The sequence below is a fragment of the Phyllobates terribilis genome, unplaced genomic scaffold, assembly GCF_046119375.1.
Source record: "Phyllobates terribilis strain yellow unplaced genomic scaffold, ASM4611937v1 Scaffold_2__4_contigs__length_985480577, whole genome shotgun sequence".
Lineage (NCBI taxonomy): Eukaryota > Metazoa > Chordata > Amphibia > Anura > Dendrobatidae > Phyllobates > Phyllobates terribilis.
Genome location: NW_027362762.1, coordinates 39,347,859 through 39,355,064, shown reverse-complemented (window position 1 = coordinate 39,355,064; position 7,206 = coordinate 39,347,859).

The window sequence follows — 7,206 nt, the reverse complement described above, 5'->3', positions numbered from 1 at the left end:
GAAGCTAAAATGGATTTTACTGGAAAGAATGTTAAGAAACATTCTTTCCAGGAAATGACTTGTATATGAGGCAAAATAAATAACAAAACACAAATATGCTCCTCCACACCTTGGGTTATGTTCACATGCATTTTGTAGTTTTGCTTTCAACTGTGAAAAAAACATTCACCATTAAATGTAATTTTGGCATTGTAATACCTTATCTGGCCATGTGGTGTGTGAGGCATGATCAGACACATCATGTTTAATTTATGAAGAAGGAACTCTGAAAGTCTCATTTTATTTTTTTGCGGGCCATCAGGCAGCCCTTACTATTGTTTGAGGGCCAGCAGTCGGACTTCACTATTGTTAGAGGGCCAGCAGATGACTCTCACTATTATCAGAGGGCCATTCAGTTGACCTCACTCAAATTTTAGAGGGCCAGCATTTGGCCCTCACTCAACATTTTTAGAGAGACAGTAGTCAGCCCTCAATAAGCATTTTTGGAGGGCCTGCAGCCGGCTATGCTTTGCATAGCCATATATTGCTACTGCAATATAATGTATCCATCTGAGGTGGTCAAATTTACTTTTTCGGATATATTCTGTAAAGTTTGAAATTTGGAGTATCAGCAGGCAGCCATCACAATTTATAGAGTGCCAGCAGGCGGCCTCCACTATTTTTAGATGGGCAGCAGGCGTCTTGTGGACAGATGAGACCAAGAGAGAGCTTTTTGTTAAAGCACATCATTAAACTATTTAAAGTAAATGGAATGAGGCCTACAAATAGAGACACTGGGTGCCTTAACTGTGTGCAAGGCATACTGAAATGTGAAGATTCCCAAAGGATTTTGGGTCATAATGTAGTGACCAGTGTTAGAAAACTGGGTTTGCATCCTAGGTCATGGGTCTTAGAGCAGGCCCATACTTCAAGAAGCCCCAAGAAATGGATAGAAAGAAAGCACTGGAGAGTTCTGAAATGGTAATTCCAGCTCAAGTAGCATAAAGTCTCCCACCACTACCTCTGACATAAAGGAGTTACAGAGAAACCGCAAATGGATACATTAAATTATTTAATTTTGCCTGCTTTGATGAATTTCTGAGTACAGATCACTGTAAAAATCACAAATCTGTCACTGAGTTATTTGAAAAAAATCAATAAAGTTATAGACAGTGGAAGAGATGTCTGTGACCAGAATGAAGACTCATTTCCAGCAGATGATACCTAGCACCTGTCCCTATACTAAATGCAACTAACAGCGGTATTGATAGAATATAATATTTTTTTGTTGCAGCAGCACGGACTATGAGGCAATAATGCCTGACTAGATGCCTGCAATATGCTATCCCTTGTGCAATAGTTCACCGTACACGAATTGCAGATAAGTAAGATAATCTAGCAATATTGTTGAAAATTGAATAGATTTGAATTAGCCCTGAAAAGAGTTGTTTTTGTAATTGGCAGCACCAAGGACTGTTATTTCATCAATCTTGCTGGGGAATATAGTGGAGGAACACAAGCTACCCTGAATTTCTGAGTACAGATCACCGTAAAAATTATGAATCTGTCAATGAGCTTTTGAAAAAAAGCAATCAAGTTATAGACAGTGGAAGAGATGTATGTGACCAGAATGAACACTTATTTCCATCAGATGATACCTAGCACCTGTCCCTATACTAAATGCACCTAACAGTGGGATTAATAGGGAATAGAATATAATTATTTTTTTTTCGGTTGCAGTTCGGTTTGGTTAAAGTGCCCTCTTTAATTGTGAGCAGCGAGCGTTTTGAGTAGACAGAGAAGCGGGATGGTTATGCTGGTTATGGTGTCATCACCACTCACCATCTTGGTCGAGTCCTCAAAGTTTACGAGAATGGCACAGATGTCAGACATCCATTCACTCATAAGCTCTTATGTGCGGAGCCTGACCGTAATACCGACGGGCATGTTGAAGCTGGTATTCAACTACTGCGCTCTGCTGCTCACAAAGCCTTGCTAACATATGTAACGTTGAGTTCCAAAGCGTGGTGACATCGCACACCAGTAGGTGAGCTATAAGTTGCAAATGCTGCTGAAGCACTGTCAAGGTGGTGGAAGCTGTAGTTGACTTGCGGAAATGGGCACACATGCGGCGTACTTTCAAAAGCATCTCAGACAGATCAGGGTAGGTTTTGAGAAACCGCTGAACCACTGAGTTGAGCATGTGGGCCAGGCATGGTAAGTATGTGAGGTTCCAAACTTCAGAGCTGCCACCAGCTTACGGCCATTGTCACACACAACCATGCCTGGCTTTAGGTTCAGGGGTGAGAGCCACTGATCAGTCCGGTATGTTAGATCTTTCAACAACTCTGCAGTGATGTGCGATTTATCACATAAGCAGATTAGCTTCAGCAGAGCCTGTTGCCGCTTGGCCGAGTCAGTGCTGCTGTGCTTCCAGCTTGTGACTGATGTTGACATTCCAGAGATGGAGGGTGAGGAGGAGGAGGTGCAGGAACTGCTGTAGAAGGTGGGGGCAACCTTGATAGGGAATAGAATAGACTTTTTTTTTTCTTTCAGACTATAAGGCAATAATCTCTGACTAGATGCCTGTAATACACTATCCCTAGTGCGTCAACTCACCGTACACAAATTGCAGATAAGAGAGGTAATATTGTAAAATATAAAATAGATTTGAATTGGCCCTAAACTGTGGAGGAATGCAAGCAACCCTGCCCGCTTTGATGAATTTCTGAGTGCAGATCACCGTAAAAATTATGAATCTGTCAATGAATTTTTGGAAAAAAACAATAAACTTATAGACAGTGGAAGAGATGTATGTGACCAGAATGAAGACTAATTTACAGCAGATGATACCTAGCACATATACCTATACTAAATGCAGCTAACAGTGGTATTAATAGAGAATATAATTTTTTTTTATTATTGCAACAGCATAGACAATAAGGCAATAGTCCATGACTAGATACCTGCAATATGCTATCCCTTGTGCAATGCTAACCCTACACGAATTGCAGATAAGAGAGGTAATATAGTAATATTGTAGAAAATAGAATAGATTTGAATCGGCCCTGAAAAGAGGTTTTTTTTTTTGTATGTGGCAGCACCAAGGACTGTTATTTCATCAACCCTGCTGGGAAACATAGTGGAATGTTTTGCATCTACTCAGCCTGATATGGAGGCTGAGTAGATGAAATATGGATAAGGTCAGCGGCAGGCAGGAGCGTGAGAATTTCCGTTCCTGCCACTGACCGAGAGTGAACTATGAAGTCTCGTTCTGAGAACTTTCTCAGAACAAGGCTCCATAGGATTCGATGGGCGTCGTGGGACATTTCACTATTGGATTACCGTCAGAAGTTCTTGGATTTATTTTTAATTAATAAATGGGTAAACGAGAGAGTGTGGGGGAGTCTGTATTCAAATAAAGTATTTTTTTCCTGTGTGTCTATGTTTTTTTAACTACTCACTTACTGGGTTAGTAATGGCAGCGTCTGATAGACTTCACCCAATTACCAACCTCTGGGCTTTATGTCAGCGGACATTACACAGCTCACATCACCAAAAATTACCCCGCTTGCTAATGAACTAGGGTAAGCGGGAAGAGCCAGGCAAAGCACCAGATTGGCGCATCTAATGAATGTGTCTTTTCTGGGACAGCTGCGGGTTGCTTTTTTAAGGCTAACAAGGGCTAAATATCCACGGACCTTCCCAGCCTGAGAATACCAGCCCCCAGCAGTCTGCTTGACCATTGCTGGTTATCAAAAATGGGGGGACCCCCCACCATTGTTTTAAAATTATTTATTTGAATAATTAAAAAAAACGGCATGGGGGCCCCTCTATTTTTCATAACCAGCCAAGATAAAGCAGACAGCTGTCTGCTTACCTGCAGTTTTTATCCCACGTCTTTTTTTTTTATTATTATTTTTTTCTAACATGGTGCGCCGGCAAATTGATGCCGGAAGTGTCCATACCGGAAAAACTTGTTGATTTGCAACAAGCTTTATTAGTCTGCTGAACCGTGAACAGTAAAACGGACGTATAGTAAGAGGTTCGTGTTCGGGGTTTGGTATCGGACACTAAGTGTCCAGTACGGACCCCCAACTTTACAGTTTGGCTTCGCTGATCCAAGAAGCTTCATTTGCTGCACTTTTTCTGAAGGCATTGTAACTAGTGTTGAGCCACCCCCGTAGTGTTCGAGTTCGGTTCGGTTCGTCGAACACCCGTGTGTTCGCCGAACTGTTCGTCGAACTGTTCGTCGAACACCTTCGAACACCGTTAAAACCAATGGCAGGCAAACAAAAACACATAGAAACACATAGAAAACACCTTCAAAGGTGTCCAAAAGTTGACAAACTGCTCAGAAGACACAACTAACACATGGAAAAGTGGCAAGTACATATAGTCATGCGAAAAGAAAAGAGGTGGAGGAGTAAAAGGAGGGGGAGACACAGATATAGGCATGTCATGCCCTTCTAAAATCCAAAAAGTGAGAAGCCGAGACGGCCAGTCCGCTCCTGCCCGTGCCACCTCCGTGTCGCCGGGTTTGTGCCAGAGCCGCGGTGAACCCTGACGGCCAGCCCCCCTCTCCCAATACTGGTGCCTGTCCGCTGGTGGGTCGAGAGAGCCCCCCTGTGGTGGAGGCAGCTCTAAGCTTTTTAATTTAAATTGTCCCTCTAATTTGAATGAATACACTTTAAATCCATTTACAAGGATCTATTGGAGGGCAAGTCTCATGCCAGCAGCCGCGTAATTCCAGCTCCAGTAGCGTCCACTAAAGCTGCTGCAGTTAAAAAGCTTTTATAAGGATCGAGCTCGGCTGTCCACCGCAAGGCATCCTAGTGCCAGTCCCAGCCCCTATGCCTTGGGGTGCCTCCTGATGCTCTTCACTAAGTATCCCGTGGTCCCGAAGCATTTCCTTTGAAAAAATTAAGTGTCCAAACTACAGGTGGTGTAGCTTGCTTAACAGCCGGGATAATCCGCTGACTAGCAGACACTGCTACTAGGCACAAAGTATTTCCTGGGCTAGATGCAGTTAAAAATTTGTAAGTAGATACTCTCGTTGGATGCTGAGAAAGCATTCCATAGAGTCTCCTGGCACGCCATATATGATTCTCTTAAAAAGCTTGGGGTAGGGGTCTAGGGGACCCTTTTATAGCCAAAATCACGGCCCTGTATCACAATACGTCACCTAGGCTGAAGATAAATGGAACTGTAGCACCGAGGGCTCGGTTGCTACAGACGTATTGCACCTCACCCAGAGGTGTGATATCTCACTCTCAGATAAGGATGGAGTGTGGATCAGGACCCGACACCTGCATGCATTACACCACATTGCCATGGGGCAGGGCGACCAATATGCCCCTGAGATGGGCACGACAGTCCCTGTCCCTGGCTGGAGTGGGGGGAGGGAACACTGAGGAAGGGGAACCCTGCAGTGCAGGAGCAGGGAGGAAGCAGTTCCTGGGTGCATTGAGAAGGGAGTATAAAAGGTGGGCACCATCTTAGTTCAGTGCAGAGAAGTCTGAGCAGAAGTGGCAGGGAGCAGGGGCTCTGCATGAGCTCTGCTCCGGAGGCGGGCCTAGTAACAGAGGCCCAGGCCTGCAAGAGGGAGAAGGAAGGAAGAGGAGCGGAGAAGGCTCCAGGAACGAGGAATGAAGGGATCCCAGGGGTGCGGACGGGCGAGTCGCCACCGCACGCCCGAATCCACCTGCGTGGAGGGGTCAGGCCAAAGGGGGAGACCGGTCCCCGAACTAGTGGAGGCAGGAAACGACCCTCAGCTAGAAACCGGAGGCTCTGACATTTTATGTGGCGCAGCCCCTTGCTCCACCCGCTAGGAAGGCACCACATAGGGTCAGGGAAACTGGCGCCAAGTTTACCAAGAGGAGGCCCGAGGCAGCCGGACAGAAGTGTTGGTAAGAAAGGCCAGACAAAGGACACACAAAGGGGGTCCTGTGAAGCGCTCCAAAGATATCTGGGAGTTGTCTGAGCCCCTCACCTGGTGAGCACAGTACGACGTGGGCAGCCGTTACCTGCAGACGTGGTCTGGATAATAAGAACTGTGAGTAAAGGCCCTGGACTGCATCACTGACTCCGTGTCGTTACTGCTGCTGCCCTGCACCATCACCCCCATCTTCCGCATACACTGCCCTGAGGCTATACTCCTCCCGTGGGGAGTTATGCTACGCTCTGCTGCACCCACAACACCAGCCTTAGCGGTCTGCCCTGTAGCGGCGGTTCACTCTGACCGCAATCCACGGGTGGCGTAGTCGGACATTTAAACATCAAAACCACATAAATAGTTCCGCCACTGGTTTGACCGCCCTGAGCCACGGAACCGGATCGCCGCCACGAAGACTACAACCACCAGCATCCACCAAAAAGGGTCCGGCTCCGGGTGTCCCAAGGCCCAGGGGGTGCGTCAGAACATTTTCATCACCTTTCACAATCACCAATGGGACAAGGCAGGGATGTCCTCTGTCCCCTCTCTTATACATCCTAGTGACGGAGCACCTGCTCTCATCAATTCGCCATAACCCCAATATTAGGTGGATTGAGGTGGGAGGCACCGAGTACAAGTGCTCTCTATTTGCTGATGATGTCCTAGTATATATCACTCAATCACATATATCCATCCCTGCTGTTATGGCTGAAATAGATCACTTTGTTACATGGTAAAATTTTAAAATCAATGCAGCGAAGTCTGAGGCCCTCGATGTCTCCCTCCCTAAATCCATATAGGATTCCATCCAGTCCAACTTTCCCTTTGCCTGGCCCTCACAGGGTATCAAATACTTAGGAATTCCTATTCATAGAGACCTCTCCCATCTATGTTATCTTAATTTTGGGCCCTTTATTGAACAATTCCATACAGACCACGGTTGGCAAGTTGGAACTGTGAGATTCACTACGTGCACCACTGGTATTTTGTGGAAAAGCACATGTAAGATTCTGCAACAGTCTCTGCTGATACTCCTGCATGCGTGCATCCCTTTCTATGGCAGGAATAATTTCTGCAAATTTACTTTTGTACCGGGGATCTAACAGTGTGGCAACCCAGTAGTCAGGATTATTTCTAATTCTCACAATTCGAGGGTCATGTTGCAGGTAGTGCAGCAAGAAGGCACTCATGTGTGTTGCGCATCCAGGAGCACCAAGTCCCTGTTGTGTTGGTGGCGAGGTAACAATCATGCTTCCTTCCTCTGTCCTCTCCCCCCAACCTCGCACAACAGA